The sequence below is a fragment of the Berghia stephanieae genome, chromosome 1, assembly GCF_034508935.2.
Source record: "Berghia stephanieae isolate SIO BIC M18660-M18661 chromosome 1, UCSD_Bste_1.3, whole genome shotgun sequence".
NCBI classification, from domain to species: Eukaryota; Metazoa; Mollusca; class Gastropoda; order Nudibranchia; family Aeolidiidae; genus Berghia; species Berghia stephanieae.
Window position 1 is genome coordinate 146,127,528 of NC_088360.1, and position 18,236 is coordinate 146,145,763.

General features: G+C 35.7%; 1 protein-coding gene across 14 annotated transcripts in view; it reads right to left on the reverse strand.

Moving 5' to 3' along the window:
* LOC144963444 (cAMP-dependent protein kinase catalytic subunit beta) overlaps positions 1 to 18,236 on the reverse strand; it is a 440,798-nt gene that overhangs the window by 183,978 nt on the left and 238,584 nt on the right. For 2 of the 14 annotated variants that reach the window (XM_078897518.1, XM_078897524.1), the window contains exon 1: positions 7,686 to 8,073. The exons of 5 other annotated variants lie outside the window; for them this stretch is intronic. The gene's annotated coding sequence lies outside the window, so the exon portion shown is untranslated. Of the gene's footprint in view, positions 1 to 7,630; positions 8,074 to 18,236 lie in introns of those variants that run through there. 7 more of the 14 variants (XM_078897525.1, XM_078897527.1, XM_078897519.1 and 4 more) reach the window with 7 other exon arrangements.

The window sequence follows — 18,236 nt, forward strand, 5'->3', positions numbered from 1 at the left end:
TGTAAACAATGCGGTGGTGGTGCTGTGATATACATATAGTTATAGGCTGTGCGGTCTTAGATTTACAAAACGACCTAAATTAAATAGGTCCGCGGGTTCCAGTAAGCGATTTGGTACCTCGACTGTAAGTGACAATTTTACTGATCTCTATGAAAGAACCAGTCTCATCAATACACCAGCACAGGTCCCAATAAAGAGGAACACACTCAAATGTTTACAAATCACATATAATATGTAAACAAAACATGATACAGTGCATGACAGAGATGATTTACAAGGAAAAAAAATATCATCTCCCAAAACTGACTATACATTTGACTGTTTCCTTCTCAGGCAGGACCAGGACAAAACCAAGAAATTTCATTCCAAGACAAATACAGAAAGCATGTTCGAAAACGGATACAGGAGGATAGAAGACCCAGTAAGCTTCCCTGGCCACTTTGGGAGGTCAGGAACCCCACCCAGGACTTGAAAGTAGGGCCTAATTGAGACGCGACGTCTCAAAACGGTATTAAGTAGGGTTGAAATAGAATGTCAAAAAGTTGATTAAAAATTTCAATAACTGGAGATGTGAGGATTTAGTTTTTGTTACTTTAAAAAAATAATATCCATTATTATTAACTAAACATACTATAACAACTTAAAACAAATCTTGTACTTATCTATATATACTTTTTTTATCACACAGTTTTTAGGTTTTAAATCCACACGACATATCTGACATATCTGATCACGTTTTGAAGTGATGAGACACATATGGCAATTTGATCCTTCCTAATTCTCAGAAATGTCAGCCAGGCTTGTGCTATCTCGTGCTCTGACATAAACACCCAAGAAAAACCCCAACCCCCCCCCCAAAAAAAAAATACAAACAAACAAACAAAAAAACATCAACAACAACAGAAAGCAAAACAAACTAAAAAAAAACAAAACAAAATAAAACCCAACAACCCCCCCCCCCCCGAAAAAAAAAACAACAACAAAGCAACCAAAACACCCAAACAAAACTCAAAACAAGACAACCCAAAAAGACAAACAAACAAACAAAAAAAAAAAAAAAAAACGAAACAAAACAAACAAAAAAAAAAAAAAAAAGACAAACAGCCAAACATAAAAAAATAAAAACAATAACAAATAAAGACATATTTTTTTTCATTTTGGCCATAAAACTTGAACATCAAATATCGAAAGATTAAAATGACCTTTCAACTTATCAAACAATTTCAAACTCCACTCTTTTGTTTGAAGTGTCAGTTTTATGTCAAAATTTGACAAGTTGGGAGTCAATTTCATCGATCGATATTTGACATTAAAAGTTTCTCTGGCTAAAAGAAAGAAAGAGAGAAAAAATATGTGTTTTGAATTCTTCACGTTTTATCTAGTTCAAGTCCATAAGATGTAAAAGGCACACTGTGTTTGTTTTTGTTTTTAAGGGTTTTACGGCGCTTGCAACACATTTAGGTTATATCAGCGCCAGTAAAAAGGAAGAAAATGGGATAGTAAAAAGTTCTAGAATTACAAATAAAGCACCAAAGAAAAAGTAAGACATAGGGGAACTGGGAACAAACAGGGATCAGATGTAGATTCCAAGAGCACACTATCCAAGTACTTCGTTTGAGACCACCTATAAGTCTCATCCGGACACAAGCACAAAATCCAACAAAGAGGAATACACTCAAATGCTTACCTTATAAATTCAAAATGACAAATATAATAATACATAAAAGAGAGATGATTTACAAGGAAAAAAATAACTCCAAAAACAATAACTATGCATTTGACTATTTCCCTCCAGCAAGGACTCGGCCAGGGCCAGGACAAAACCAAGTAATCTCATTACAAGACAAAGACAGAAAGCATGTTGGAAAACAGATATAAGGGGATAGAAGACACAGTATGTACCCCCCTGCCCACTATGGGAGGTCAAGAACCCCACCCAGAAAGGCACACTGTGCCCTCCAACGCAAATCTTATACACATACACGTTATCTACTACACCACACTAATCATGTTTATCAAGTAATTCAGTCCAATTATATATAAAGTAATATTCTCGATAAGGCAACGATCTTAGAAAATGACCAAAATAACAATCACTTCTGTCCAGCCTACATTGGATTCAATAGTCTGATGTCACGTCGACCAGCAACGGCGGCCATCGTGGTTCTAAACAAAGAAAATCGGTACTTTATATTCTTCATGCTGGCTAGAACTTTTCATAATAATATGTCTTGTGATCAGAGCCTGTAAAAGTCAAAACATGATCAGATTTATAATGTTTTTTTTTTTTCCTTTGGATACGATTTTATGCTCGTCGGAGAAATATTTCACAAGGGCGTCCACCATTGTTAGGATAGTTTAGAGCCAGTTACTAAGTTACCATTCGTCATTACGACGGAAGTGACGTCATGACTGTTGAAGCGTATTCGACGTTTATAACAGGATAACCCTCATAACAGCGGAGGGCCGACTAAGCGCGAATTATGACAATGCTAAGTTATGATGAACATGAAATTCAGGCCTGTTCACGAAATAAATGTAATGTTGTGAAGCGCATTGAGCATGGTAAACCAGTGGAAATGTGCTGCATAAATTTACATAACATCTTGTTTATGTACCAGTGGAATACGCAATAGTTGTGGATAAATAAAGGCCATAAAAAAAGACAATCATCTACTTTAATTGATATATATATATAGAGTTTTGTGGACATCAACATAGATCGAGACGAATATTTAGGGCCATTGATTCCAGTGGAGGCTTTGGAATTTCTTCTTCTTCTTCTCCTCCCCCTCCTCCTCCTCTTCTTCCTCCTTCTTTTTCTCCTCCTCCTCCTCCTCCTCCTCCTCCTCCTCCTCCTTCTCTCTTCTTTCTTCCTCCTCTCTCTCTCCTCCTCCTCCTCCTCCTCTCTCCTCCTCCTCCTCCTCTCTTTCCTCCTCCTCTCTCTCTTCCTTCTTCTTCTTCTTCTTCTTCTTCTTCTTCTTCTTCTTCTTCTTCTTCTTCTTCTTCTTCTTCTTCGCGTTCCCTAAGATGGTAATGCTTTGGAAATTATCTGTTACATGTCATGTGATAGTATGTGTGTGTTTGTATATGTGTGTGTGTGTGTGTGTGTGTGTGTGTGTGTGTGGTGGCTTTCCATTCACTTGACTTTTCCACTCACGTCCAACGACAAAGTGTCAATTTGCTAATAATTTACTTCACATAATATTATTCTTTCATTCACATCACTCTCAGGACACTTGAGGCATATCGAATATCGGCCTTGCCATTGGGAAATGACATACGAGAGCCACATATCACATAAATATGACACACTCACACTAACACATACACACTCACACTAACACATACACACTCACATTAACACATACACACACACACTCACACTAACACACTCACACACTCACACTAACACACACACACACACACACAGAGGAGAGAGAGAGAGAGAGAGAGAGAGAGAGAGAGAGAGAGACCACTACATACACACACCACACACTCCCTCACATACACATACACATACACAGCCACACTCACTGGCAAATGTAACGACTCACTCACAGGAACACACCGATATCATGACAATACCATTAAATAAACATTAACAGGATCATGAATGACAAGATAAGTCATGTAGTCTTATTATATAATTATAATTAAGGCCGATGTACGTTCAGTCAATGCTGCTATCCTCTTTTAAAAAAACGAGAAAAAAAGCAAACAAACAAAAGCAATAAAAGACAAAACAAAAACAACAACAAAACAACTTTTGAAAAACAAAATAATTTTTTTAAAAACCCCAAAAAACAACAAACAAAAAACAAAACGCATATAATACATTTCGTTTTGGCTAGAAAAGATATATCTAGACGTCTACCGTAAAAATCTATCGATTAAAATGAGTCCCAATTTGTCAAGGATTGTCAACCCTGAGCCTTCCTAAGATGGGTGACCCACAACAAATAGTCCAAATGTCTCATTGTCGATCCGTCAAAGGAGTTTGAGCTTGAAAACTTCATGAGAATTAGCAGATTTTCTTACTAAATCAATTTTTCATTTCAAATTTTTCTGCTTCGTTAAGTGTACGTTTAGTTAGCAAACCATTCCACTCATTTGTCGAGTGAGGTAATCTGCCTTATTCTCATAAAACGCTTTTCATTTTGGACAAAAAAACCCCCGTTTAATTCAAATATCGATATATTTAGATTTAGACTATTCCAACTTGTCAAAAATGGTAAAACCTGAGACTTCCACAAAACGTTATAACAAGACCAGGGTCATTGAAATTGATCTATATTTAAGTAAACGTTTTGTAACCGAAATGCGTAAATGTTGCAGCTCGAAGCTCGAAGAAATAAATAATAACGTGAAGTTGAATGATCATCTCATTCATCTGTGGTGTTTCAATCATCCTGTTTTGTTGATAAAGGGGAAACCCGAAACGTTCATTTGATCTGTTTTTGTAATTAAATTGAAGCTTACATTCAACTTCACGTTATCATCTATATTTAAGTAAACGTTTTGTAACCGAAATGAGAAACGTAGTTTTTGTTTTGAAGGAATTTCAGTGAGATAAAGACCCGAAAACCGGTGTAGGAAACAGCTCCAGACCAAGCCGACACTTTTCACAGTTTTTTTCTTCATTCTCATCGTGTTTTGTTGCTAAAGGGGAAATCCGAAACGTCCACACTATCTGTTTTCGTTTATTAAATTGAAGAGTACATTCAATTTGACATAATTCTTTATTTCTTTGAGCTTCGAGAAGCAACATTGACATTAACCCTCTCCTTACCAACCATGAAAAAATCGTCACATTCGTTACGATATAAATCAACAATTTTACCATTCTAGTCTCTTTTGTATATCACAGAATGTCAAGTAAAGCTTTCGCCATAGCTAGACAAACTTGACCCTGTGTTGTAGAGCGTATATGTGACCCAACGTTCAAAAACGGTATTATGTCAGGATGCTAAAAAGTAAAATTAAAGCTGATCTGGTCAAAAATATGAATTATTGGTATTACGCACTCTAAAATATGATATTCATTCTCCTCTATAAAGCATATAAACTCAACGCAAGTCTGATAATTCTGGCTACAAATTCAGTTTTCAGCATCTTAACCATCCCGACTTAATACCGTTTTGAGATGTTGGGTCACATACAGCTGAACAATATTATGCGTGCTTTTCTGTTTGAGTGAAGAAAAATCTATTTTTGTGTTGGGTCGTGTGATGTTTCAGGGAAAATTCTGGAATCATCTGGTAAGGATAGACTTAATACAACATAGAACTAAACGTATCCCATGTTTCATACACGATAATAGAAAAGTGCCAGAAGACAATAGAGAATAAAAAATTTTTTTTCCGCGGCGGTGGTGGGGTTTGAACCTGCGACCTTACTGGTACGCAACTCCGCCTGGCAGGTGAGAGCGTGGCTCTACCGTGTGAGCTATCCACGAACACAAAAATATTCGTTTCAAACCCAAAGTCATTTCTAGATCCCTCTCTCACCCACTTCTTGAGATCGCCGATTCGTTCGCCACCATCGCGAAAAATTTTTTTCATTCTCTATTGTCTTCTGGCACTTTTCTACTCACTTCATATCTTGTTGTTACCAACATAAGTACCTGCTCCACTCACTTTTCTGAATTAAAAATTCACCCCATACACCGGAGCATACTCAATGTCTCAATCGCTTCTATGTTATATGTTTGTGATGAGAATATTGGCTATTAAGCTTAACTGCTGGTCAAAATTACTTCGCGATGGTGGCGAACGAATCGGCGATCTCAAGAAGTGGGTGAGAGAGGGATCTAGAAATGACTTTGGGTTTGAAAAGAATATTTTTGTGTTCGTGGATAGCTCACACGGTAGAGCCACGCTCTCACCTGCCAGGCGGAGTTGTCGTACCAATAAGGTCGCAGGTTCAAACCCCACCACCGCCGCGGAAAAATTTTTTTTATTCTCTATTGTCTTCTGGCACTTTTCTACTCACTTCATATCTTGTTGATACACGATAATATGACTATAATATAAACTAAAGTTTCAGCATGTGAATTATATAGATATAATATAAACTAAAGTTTCAGCATGTAAATTATATAGATATAATATAAAGTAAAGTTTCAGCATGTAAATTATAAAGATATAATATAAACTAAAGTTTCAGCATGTAATTATAAGATATAATATAAACTAAAGTTTCAGCATGTGAATTATATAGATATAATATAAACTAAAGTTTCAGCATGTGAATTATATAGATATAATATAAACTAAAGTTTCAGCATGTGAATTATATAGATATAATATAAACTAAAGTTTCAGCATGTGAATTATATAGATATAATATAAACTAAAGTTTCAGCATGTGAATTATATAGATATAATATAAACTAAAGTTTCAGCATGTGAATTATATAGATATAATATAAACTAAAGTTTCAGCATGTGAATTATATAGATATAATATAAACTAAAGTTTCAGCATGTGAATTATATAGATATAATATAAACTAAAGTTTCAGCATGTGAATTATATAGATATAATATAAACTAAAGTTTCAGCATGTGAATTATATAGATATAATATAAACTAAAGTTTCAGCATGTGAATTATATAGATATAATATAAACTAAAGTTTCAGCATGTGAATTATATAGATATAATATAAACTAAAGTTTCAGCATGTGAATTATATAGATATATATAAACTAAAGTTCAGCATGTGAATTATATAGATATAATATAACTAAAGTTTCAGCATGTGAATTTATAGATATAATATAAACTAAAGTTTCAGCATGTGAATTATATAGATATAATATAAACTAAAGTTTCAGCATGTGAATTATATAGATATAATATTATCTTATACAGGTTTGAAGGTTTCAGCAAAAGTAATTTGTAATTTAAGCGCTTAGAGTCTGGTGACTCGGAGCTATAGCGCTATATACGTTTTCAGCATTATTAGTATCATTATTATCATTATTTATTATTATTATATTATTATTATTATTATTATATATTTATTATTATTATTACTATTATTATTATTATTATTACTAATATTATTATTATTATTATTATTATTATTATTATTATTATTATTATTATTATTATTATTATTATTATTATTATTATTATTATTATATATTATTATTATATTATTATTATTATTATTATTTATTATATTATTATTATTATTATTATATTATTATTTATTTTTATATTATTATTATTATTATATTATTATCATTATTAAGGTCACATATACGTTAGGATTTTTTTTTTGGGGGGGGGGGTATTTTTCGTGACGATAAAATTAGCCGACAAACACACACACACACACATGCACACACACACAAACACACACCATAATGACGTCATTATCAGTGATAATGACGTCAGGTAATCCTTATATAATTTACACAGCATCCCGGAATATAAAATAACAAACAAATGGCATTATATCTAATTCCAGAAACAATCAGAAATAGAATCGAAACAGTTCGAAATATCTTGAAACAATGTTAAAATCAAACATATGAATATGCATTTAAATTGTATTATATTATAATCCAATTCAAGCAAGCTTATAGATAATCCGTGATATGAATAAAACTACCACCACATATAGAAACACACGCATAGGGGTTGCTACTAATTCAATACGATTGAAATACTTTGTTAGAAATGCTAGTGAAGATCATTTACTCCAGGTCTTGTATGTGTGTATTTCAACAACTGTCTGCATAGGCTACAAACAAATCTATCTACAACACTGCGATTGCGATTGGCACAGAGTTTGAAATTCGACGAACGTCGCGACCTCAAAACTTTTCAACTACCTAACTTTACTGCTCTTGCCTGCTGCTACGGTTGCTAACGTTGGTTTCAGGTTTAGTTGTGTGTGTGTGTGTGTGTGTGTGTGTGTGTGTGTGTGTGTGTGTGTGTGTGTCTGTGTGTGTGTGTGTCTGTGTGTTTGTGTGTGTGTTTGTGTGTGTGTGTGTGTGTGGTGTTCGCGAAATTTATCGGAATCAGACCGCAGATTGTAAAACTTACAAGAGACTCATTGACAACACACACACAGGCACCTCCCCCACACACATACACACACAGATACACACACACGTCTATTTGGAATAATAATAATATACATTCGAACTTTGACCTCGACTCGCATGGGCGAAGACAAGTTTGACATTTCGAGGGTTGAGTGAATGAAGAGACAATGGCCACTGTAATAATACAGTGATATTATAGTAGTCATGTAGTGTCTGGCCAAAGGAATAAAAGGACGGCCCGGTGGGGGGGGGGGGGGGGGGGGGGGGGGGGAAGGGAAGTTACAAGACTAGTCTGCCGATAGAAATCAGACGGCGAAGATCGATCATCGTAAAATGTCAAAGACTTACCTATTCTTAAATAAAAACACTTAGCGGAACAATGGGGGACGTACTGAGGATAGTATTGAGGTAGGAGAAAAAGAAACATGAGGAGATGGTGGTGGTGGTGGTGGAGGTGGAGGTGGTGGTGGAGGAGGAGGAGGCGGAGGAGGAGGAGGAGGAGACGGATGAGGATGATTATGATGATGATGAGGAGGAAGAAGATGATGAAAAAGAAAAAGAAGTAGAAGAAGAAGAAGAAGAAGAAGAAGAAGAAGAAGAAGAAGAAGAAGAAGAAGAAGAAGAAGAAGAAGAAGAAGAAGAAGAAGAAGAAGAAGAAGAAGAAGAAGAGGAGGAGGAGGGGGGCAAAGAAGACTATCACCAGCAGCCATAATAATTATTATTATATTATCATAACTATATAAATATCATTCATTATTTTTTTTATAACATCCATATTATCTAACGCCTTCGTGATAACAGGAACAGCTACTGATTAACTTAGGAACGGACCTTGCGACCTGCAGCGACAAACGACCTTCACCTTGGCACCTTGAGTCCCGAAATTCCGTGGGTGATACATGCATGTATGTATTTGTGATAATGATTACTTACCTGTGTCGGTGCCAGGTCTTTCAATCACCGATAGGACGTTGAGTTCAATGAGAGAACGTTATTGACTATTCTCTGGTACTTTTGAATAAAAAAATAACACGTATTTTAAATTTTGGCCAGAAATCTTGCCCTTTAAATATCGACCGATTAAATCACTCTCATCTGGTTAAAAGCTCTCAATGATGGACTTCAAGGAAGTGTTCAATGAAGTCTCAGGTTTGAGAGTTTTTGGCAAGATGAGGGTAATTTTTTTGGTCGATATTTATAGGACGAGATTTCTGGCTAAATTTTTAAATATGTGTTTGGTTTTTGTTTTATTTGGAGTGTACGAGAGTATAGGGTTAGGCGTTCTACGGCTGAAATTGTGTCGGCTTGTAAATAACATTACGTGGTAGAATTTGATGTTGGTGACGGGGATTTAGATTGGTGTGATTGATATTGGTGTGGAATGGAGTTAAGGTAGTGATGATTGCGGTGGTTGTAGTAGTAGTAGTAGTAGTAGTAGTAGTAGTAGTAGTAGTAGTAGTAGTAGTAGTAGTAGTAGTAGTAGTAGAAGTAGTAGTAGTAGTAGTAGAGTAGTAGTAGTAGTTAGTAGTAGTAGTAGTAGTAGTAGTAGTAGTAGTAGTAGTAGTAGTAGTAGTAGTAGTAGTAGTAGTAGTAGTAGTAGTAGTAGTAGTATAGTAGTAGTAGTAGTAAGTAGTAGTAGTAGTAGTAGTAGTAGTAGTAATAGTAGTAGTAGTAGTAGTTAGTAGTAGTAGTAGTAGTAGTAGTAGTAGTAGTAGTAGTTAGTGTAGTAGTAGTAGTAGTAGTAGAAGTAGTAGTAGTTAGTAGAGTAGAAAGTAGTGTAGTAGTAGAGTAGTAGTAGTAGAAGTAGTAGTAGTAGTAGTAGAGTAGTAGTAGTAGTAGTAGTAGTAGTAGTAGTAGTAGTAGTAGTAGTAGTAGTAGTAGTAGTAGTAGTAGTAGTGGTGGTAGTAGTAGTAGTAGTAGTAGTAGTAGTACTAGTAGAAGTAGTAGTAGCAGTAGTAGTTTTGATCGGTCAAAATGATACTAAGATAATCAAAACTGATACTTCATTGAGTGGAATTTAACTTTTTTTTTTATGGATGAAATGAAAATGAAGTATTTTGATTGATAACGGCAAGGACAGGATGGCCTGCCTCCCAAATTATCTTCTTACGTATTTCGTATAGAAAAACTATAGGAGTTACCAACTATAAGCACAACAATAACAAAAATAGAAACAATGACAACGCCACCACGCCACCACCACCACCACCATCATCATCATGTTTAATCGTCATCGTCATCATCATCATCATCATCATCATCATCACATCAACAACAACAACAATAATAACACGAAAACGAAGAAGAAGAAGAAGAAGAAGAAGAAGAAGAAGAAGAAGAAGAAGAAGAAGAAGAAGAAGAAGAAGAAGAAGAAGAAGAAGAAGAAGAAGAAGAAGAAGAAGAAGAAGAAGAAGAAGAAGAAGAAGAAGAAGAAGAAGAAGAAGAGAAGAGAGAAGAGAGAAGAAGAAGAAGAAGAAGAAGAAGAAGAAGAAGAAGAAGAAGAACAACAACAACAACAACAACAACAACAATCAAAACAACAACAACAACAACAATAACAACAACAACACCACCATCACCACCAACAACAACAACATCATCATCACCAACACCACAACCACCACAACAACAACAACAACATCATCACCAACACCACAACCACCACAACAACAACAACAACCACCTCCCAGTACAAGATCTAATTCTGAGAAATCCTTGCCGTGTTTTAACTTCCACGGTCAAAAACGTGATCAGTCAATAAGGGGGCGTGGCGTGTATAAGACATATATCGGCCAGGGTTGTTTCCTTCCAGTAACGCCATTATTGCAATGTTCATAATGCAACTCTGTCTAATCAATTGCATGTTATTTAATGGAAATGGTGGTGAATTGGGAAGGTCGCGATGTTGAAACACTTTTTGTGTTTGGAAATTTAAATTAGCTCCCACAAGTCTGATTGCTGAGAGGGATTAACTCAAAATTATTTATTTTTTTCCCCCTTCAAAGGATGAATAAATATACACAATAATAAAGAGGCTATTGATGATCTATCGTTTAGGTAAAATAGTCCCAACATACGCTACGCTAGCCACAGAACACGTTACAAAATTATGTGCAATATTTAACGCTTATTGATAGTATGCGCTTGGCTCAGAAGCTTACAACATTGCCATCCGGAAGTATAACGGACCAACACACACAACTCTGTGTAACCTTAAACGTTTCTAGTCTGGTTAATACAGTTTAGTGAGAATTACTCATAAAAACGGATGGCAAAAAAAAAAAAAAAAACAATTACAGAGACCCGAGTGACGTCAACTTCATTCTATCTAAATTTAGTGAGAACTAATCACAGCTAACAGGCTGTATAAAAACAAAAACAAAGAGCTGAGTGACGTCTATAGATAGAATGCGCTTGGCTAAGAAGCTCATAACATTGCCATCCGGAAGTATAACGGACCAACACACAAAACTGTGTGTATCCATGAACGTTTATAGTCAGGCTAATACAGTTCAGTGAGCATTACTCATAAACGCGGATGGCAAATAACAATGACAAAGACCTGAGTGACGTCTCTAGGTGTAATTTGATATCACTGTCATCAATCTGGCCACTGATCACGCGAAAAGATCTTTGCCAGAGAAAAACAAAACAAACGTTCAATCAGGAATGAGATTAGCGGAAGAGTAGCGTCCCTTGCTTGGACGTCACCTTACAGAGAGAACGTCAAAATCGTTTTGCGCATGCGTCTCTCTCGTCTTCGCTTTCGGTGAAGTGTCTCATGCCGCACAACCAACATGACGTTCTCTCTCTAATAACTTTTCCGCTCGTGACTTCCAATCAAGGGACGCTACTCTTCCGCTAATCTCATTCCCTATGCAAAGGATAGTACTCAATTGCCACTATAAGTTTAAGGCTAAAGAAACTCAGATAATATATTCAGGCTCTAGATACACAGGTATTAACATTTTTGGCCAAAGACCTCGTCCTATATCATATCGGCTGACTAAAATGACCCTCATCTTGGCAATATTTCTCAAACCTGGGACTTTGAGAACTACCAGGTTTGAGAGTTTTTTCTTTTTTTTTTTTTGCCAAGATGGTCATTTTATTCGATCGATATTTTGGGAGGGACAAGTTTCCTGTCCAAAATGTTAAATACGTGTTTGACCAGAGTATGGAAGTATGTAATGTATATTATGTTACTAAAGAACACTCGGTACTTATTATTCGTGTTATGAATGTTTTAAATTTCGTTTGCTGAGTCATTGAACGGCTTGACATGGCTTGACATGGCTTGACATGGCTTGAATATCTTTAAGTCACTGTGTCAGTGTATGTATAATGAGGGGTCCCGATAGCTCAGTTGGTAGAGCACTCGCTTCACACGCAAAGGGACCGAGATCGATCCCGGGTGTAGTCGAGTTTTTTTTCTGACCCCCCCCCCCTCCCACCATGTCCACCCAGCAGTGATCGGGTAGCTGGGTCTATGAGATCTGGCTGAAATTACTTTGCGATAGACTAGCGTCCTATCCAAAGAGTAACAAGTACTTAATTTCTACCGTCCGTTTCACGCTATACAAACGGGGATAAACGTCGGCTACATGGGCCTTGTGCCTTTGAAAGATTACCATATACTGCTAAAGACCCAAAGTTCGTATTTCTTATCATTCTATTGTAAATTCACCTCTTCACCTTCTCCTTACCGCCTACAGCAAAGTCGTCTCAATATACATTTTTCTTATCCAAATTTATTTTGTACATCACGAACTTTGAAGAATGATCTTTGTTTAATCATTAAGAACACAAAGTTGTTTTATACAGAGCTTGTTTGAGTATAAAATATCAATTTTTCTGCTTGGTAAGCCTGCCATTTTGGGAAAATACTGAAAACCATCGGTAAGGAGAGAGTTAAGGGTCAAATTCATCCCAAACGACGTGCACTTATTTGAAGGTCTGATAATCCAATTCCTTACGGGCTCATTGTTGTGTAATGGAAATTTTTAAAAAGTGAGGCAAAAATATTCTCCATCACAACAATGTTAAACAGAATTGTGTTCGGATGTTAGACCTGCTTATATGTACACATCGATCCCGACATAATACCGTTTTGAGATGGTGGGACACCTATTTAGATTCCTATTCTATTTAAAAGATGCTTTTTTTGTGTGTAAATATTCATACCAAAAAACCAAAACCCCGATTAAAAGATCTTAGCTCCGCTTTATTGAATTTTTTTTTAATGCAGACTTCTTATGCTTTCCTAGTTCAATGTATTTCAAATTTATGCATGGACATGTAATTTAGACAGAATGTTAAACTTTATGAAAGGATCAAAGCCTGCTATGTCATGACGTATGGAGCCGATCTGTTTCTTTGCTTGTTTGTTTGTCTGTCTGTCTGTTTGTTTGTTTGTTTGTCTGTTTGTTTGTGTATATGGAATGTCAGACAGCCCATTTATCGATTAAGTCACCTCACTGACTGACGAGTAACAGTGTCAGTGCTGAGTTCAAACATGCTGGCCGTCAGTGGTAAATACATAAATACAAACAGATAGCTGGATAGCACGATGACCTGGTAAACAACGCATAAACACACTTGTTGACTAATGTGACCCATCGTCTCAAAACGGTATTATGTCGGAACAAACCAGATGCTTAAAAGCCGAATTAAATGTTAAACTGGTCAAAAATATAAATTGTTGACATTAGCACCCTAAAATATGGTATCCATTCTCCTCAATAAAACATACAAACTCAACACAAATCTGATATTTCTGGCTATAAATACAAATTTCAACATCTTAACCAACCCGACTTAATACCGTTTCGAGGAGAAGGGTCACTAATGTGTTTGTTTGTATCACATGACATGCCGTCTCCAAACGGTTTTATGTATAGAGAGTATGGATTGACGTCAATTAGGTCTTTGTTGTTGCTTTTTACCATCCTCATTTATGAGTTATTCTCACTAAACTGTATTAACCAGACTATAAACGTTCATGGTTACACAGAGATTTGTGTGTTGGTTAGTTAAACTTCCGGATGGCAATGTTGTGAGATTCTTAGCCAAGCGCATGCTACCTATAGATGGTTCGAAGTTGACGTCACTCAGGTCTTTTTAAATTGTTTTTTTGCCATCCACGTTTATGAGTAATTCTCAGTGAACTGTATTATCCAGACTACAAAAGTTCATGGTTATACAGAGATTTGTGTGTTGGTCAGTTAAACTTCCGGATGGCAATGTTGTGAGCCTATTAACCAAGCTATGAGGACGAAGGGGAATCATTGAAAACCTCAGACTTCAAAGGTGTCCGAAGAGGTGACGAAATTGATACAACAATTGACACACTCAATACACACATACACACGCACACACACACACACACACGCACACACACACATACGCACACACACACACACTCAATACACACATACACATGCACACACACACATACACATGCACACACACACATACACACACACATACACACACATACACACACACACACACACACACACATACACACACACATACACACACACACACATATATATATATATATATATTCTATGTGTGTGTATGTGTTTTTGTATGCTTAAAGAGAGAGAGAGAGTGATATATATATATATATATATATATATATATATATATATATATATATATATATAATATATATATATATATATATAGAGAGAGAGAGAGAGAGAGAGAGAGAGAGAGAGAGAGAGAGGGAGACTTTTTAAAGATTTAACAACTCAAAAATCGTTTATATGTATAGGTAACATAATAATATTATATCTTCTATCTGGCGGATGTCATAGCCACCCAAGGGCAGGCCTTCTACGATTACATTAATACCACTCTCTATACAATAATCATAACAACATAATATGCATTTTATTATTACAGTATTCTGCATTAAAAAGTCGTTCAACCCTGAAACTGTTACTATTTATTTTTGCCCCTTTTATCCGGACCTGCACAACACTGTATTCAATAGACAGGTAGATAACCACGCCTCTCGGGCAATCGTCATAATGTAAACAATGGCAGTGATTGGTAGACACAGCAAACTACACTTGTTTTTCTATCGATGGTTTGTGCTTAAGTAAAATACTCACTGTTCTACCGCTTGATCAATAGAACCAACACAGAAAACTATGTGTAAACCTAAACGTTTATAATATGATCAAGAAAATCGTGTGATAACTAGTCACCGATTTGGCGGTATGAAAACAACAACAAGGATCAGAGAGGGGTCGATTCCATTGACGTTACTGTTTATAAACAACCAACTATGTTTGTCCGAGCATGTGTGAGGGTGTGTCACAAATTTCATGTTTTGATTGGTCAAAAAGTTACTGGTTAATTGATGGTTCGCCCGTTACTCACCATTAACCAATCAGATCATTTCCAGCCATTTACCCCACGTTTTGTCCCCTTGACTATTTATTTATTTCCTGTATGAAAAGGCCTGAGATACATTTAGTGCATTATGCCAAACACATAAATGTGACTCTTCGCCTCGAAACGGTATTAAGTCGGGTTGGTTAAGATGTTGTAAATTGAATTTATAGCTAGAAATATCAGACTTGTGTTGAGTTTGTATGTTTTATTAAGGAGAATGGACACCATGTTTTAGGTTGATATAATCAACAATTTATATTTTTGACCAGTTTAACATTTAATTCGGCTTTTAAGCATCTGGTTCGTTCCGACATGATACCGTTTTGAGACGATGGGTCATAAATGTGTCAGGCCCAAGTTTTAGAGAATAGACGGTTAAAAAGGCATCCTTGTGGATAGCTTGACAGGCATAGCAACAAGAGATCTCAGAGGAACGATCAATTATATTTTTACCGTGCTCAGAAAAAAAAAAAACAAAAAAAAAAAAAAAAAAAAAAAAAAACAAAACAAAACAAAACAACGTACATTAAAAAATAAATTCTGACCAGAAAACTCGTCCTTGAAATATCGATATATTTATAATATGACCCTCATCTTTCCAAAATTCTCAAACCCGAGACTTCCTAACGCAAAGTAATTTCCGCCAGATCTAAGCCAGACTCAGCTACCCAATCACTGCTTTTTTGTGGACGGGGGGGGGGGGGGGGGGGGGTCAGAAAATAATCTTGACTGCACCCGGGATCGATCTCGGTCCCTTTGATTGTGAAGCGAGTGCTCTACCAACTGAGCTATCGGGACCCCCATTTATAGATAGTATGCGCTTGGCTAAGAAGCTCACAACATTGCCATCCGGAAGTATAACGGACCAACACACAAAACAGTGTGTATCCATGTACGTTTATAGTCGGGTTAATACAGTTCAGTGAGCATTACTCATAAACGCCGATGGCAAAAAAAAACAATAACAAAGACCTGAGTGACGTCATCTTCGAACTATCTATATAGGGATCTTTAATTCGAGAAACTGATTGAGAACGAAGTGTTATGCCATAGTTAGTGTATACAGGATTTTAAAGCATTCATTTAATGGATTTAAACACAAATTGTCTAATTTTAAAGAGTAGTCATAATAATAATGTCTAGCATGTTTTCCTTTATCGTAGTTTTTTACGCGCCTCCGTTGACGGTGTATCTTAACCGGTCGTTTTTATACACCTCCGTCACGCATGCGCATTCCACCCAATTTCATCAGCGATGTTGTGTTTCTGTATTTGGACATGGCGAAAGTTATATTGTGACATCTGTAGGATGTTTTTGTTAATAAATTTATATAAAAATAATAATAATTTAAAAAATCGAAATATAAAACCAGAAAATAGAAGTTGCATTGAAGGTAAAATAATGTTTTAGAAAGACCTTATTAAATGTGATGAATAGTCAGGTGGCTCGGTAGCGCAGTGGACAAGCTGTCAGACTCCAACCTGGAAATTACCGGGTTCGATTCCCATTGTTGACTTTTTTTTTGATTTACTTTGTTTTTGTTTGCTTTTTTTTCTTTCTTTTTAAAAAAACTTTTTATCATGTTTTTAAAAAAACTTCGATTTTAATTTTCTAAAATTATTTATTTATTTGAGATCAGTATTTGTGTGCCATGTTTCTTTTTACTTTTGATTTTTTAAAATTATTGTTATTATTCTTTAATTTATTATCATTGTTCACCGGTAATCACCAAGCATCGTGCTAAACTACAATCTAAAACTATTTAAACCTCATGGACGTATGCAGCAACATTTTCATTAATTTACCATCACCGGCAACGGAGGTGCATAAAAACAGTGCGTTTTTGTACACCTCCAATGGAGGTGTATAATAACGCCACCATGTTTTATTACCCCTGGAAACTACGATTTTTAAAAATTTCAAGTTGGCAGGTCTTTATATGCATCCTATTAATTTCTCTCAATCTGTCTTCTATAATAAACGTTTGAGGTTACTCGCAATTTTGTGTGTTGGTGCGATGATCACAGGATGTGTGTATGTACATGTTAAACAGGTGGATGGTAGAAGGTTTGTGTGTGTGTGTGTGTGTGTGTGTGTGTGAGAGTGAGTGAGAGAGAGAGAGAGAGAGAGAGAGAGAGAGCGAGAGAGACTGGGAGTGAGATAGATAGATAGATAGATAGATAGATAGATAGATAGATAGATAGATAGATAGATAGATAGATAGATAGATAGAGTTAGAGAGAGAGAGAAGAAGAGAGAGAGAGAGAGAGAGAGAGGAGAGAGAGAGAGAGAGAGAGAGAGAGAGAAATTTGAATGAATTGAAGTTATTGTTATGCGCCTAGAGCTTTATTGTATAGAGGAGTGGGCGCAATATAAATAAATTTCATTATTATTATTATTATTATTATTATTATTATTATTATTATTATTATTATTCAGCTGGCGGACAGAATATTAGAGTATTTTTCTTAAACAACATACCAAAACTATCTATAATCCCCATCATCTCATTCATCTGTGGTGTTTCATTGATCCTGTTTTGTTGATAAAGGGAAAACCCGAAACGTTCATTTGATCTGTTTTTGTAATCAAATTGAAGCTTACATTCAGCTTCACGTTATTATTTATTTCTAATCCTCGGTAAACTTTTTAATACGGTTTAAAACGTTCCCTTCATGTTTTTGGAACAGTTAAATACGTAATTCAAATGTCAATGTTTCGCTCCATTAAAAAGATGAAAGGAATTCGTACAGATCGTAA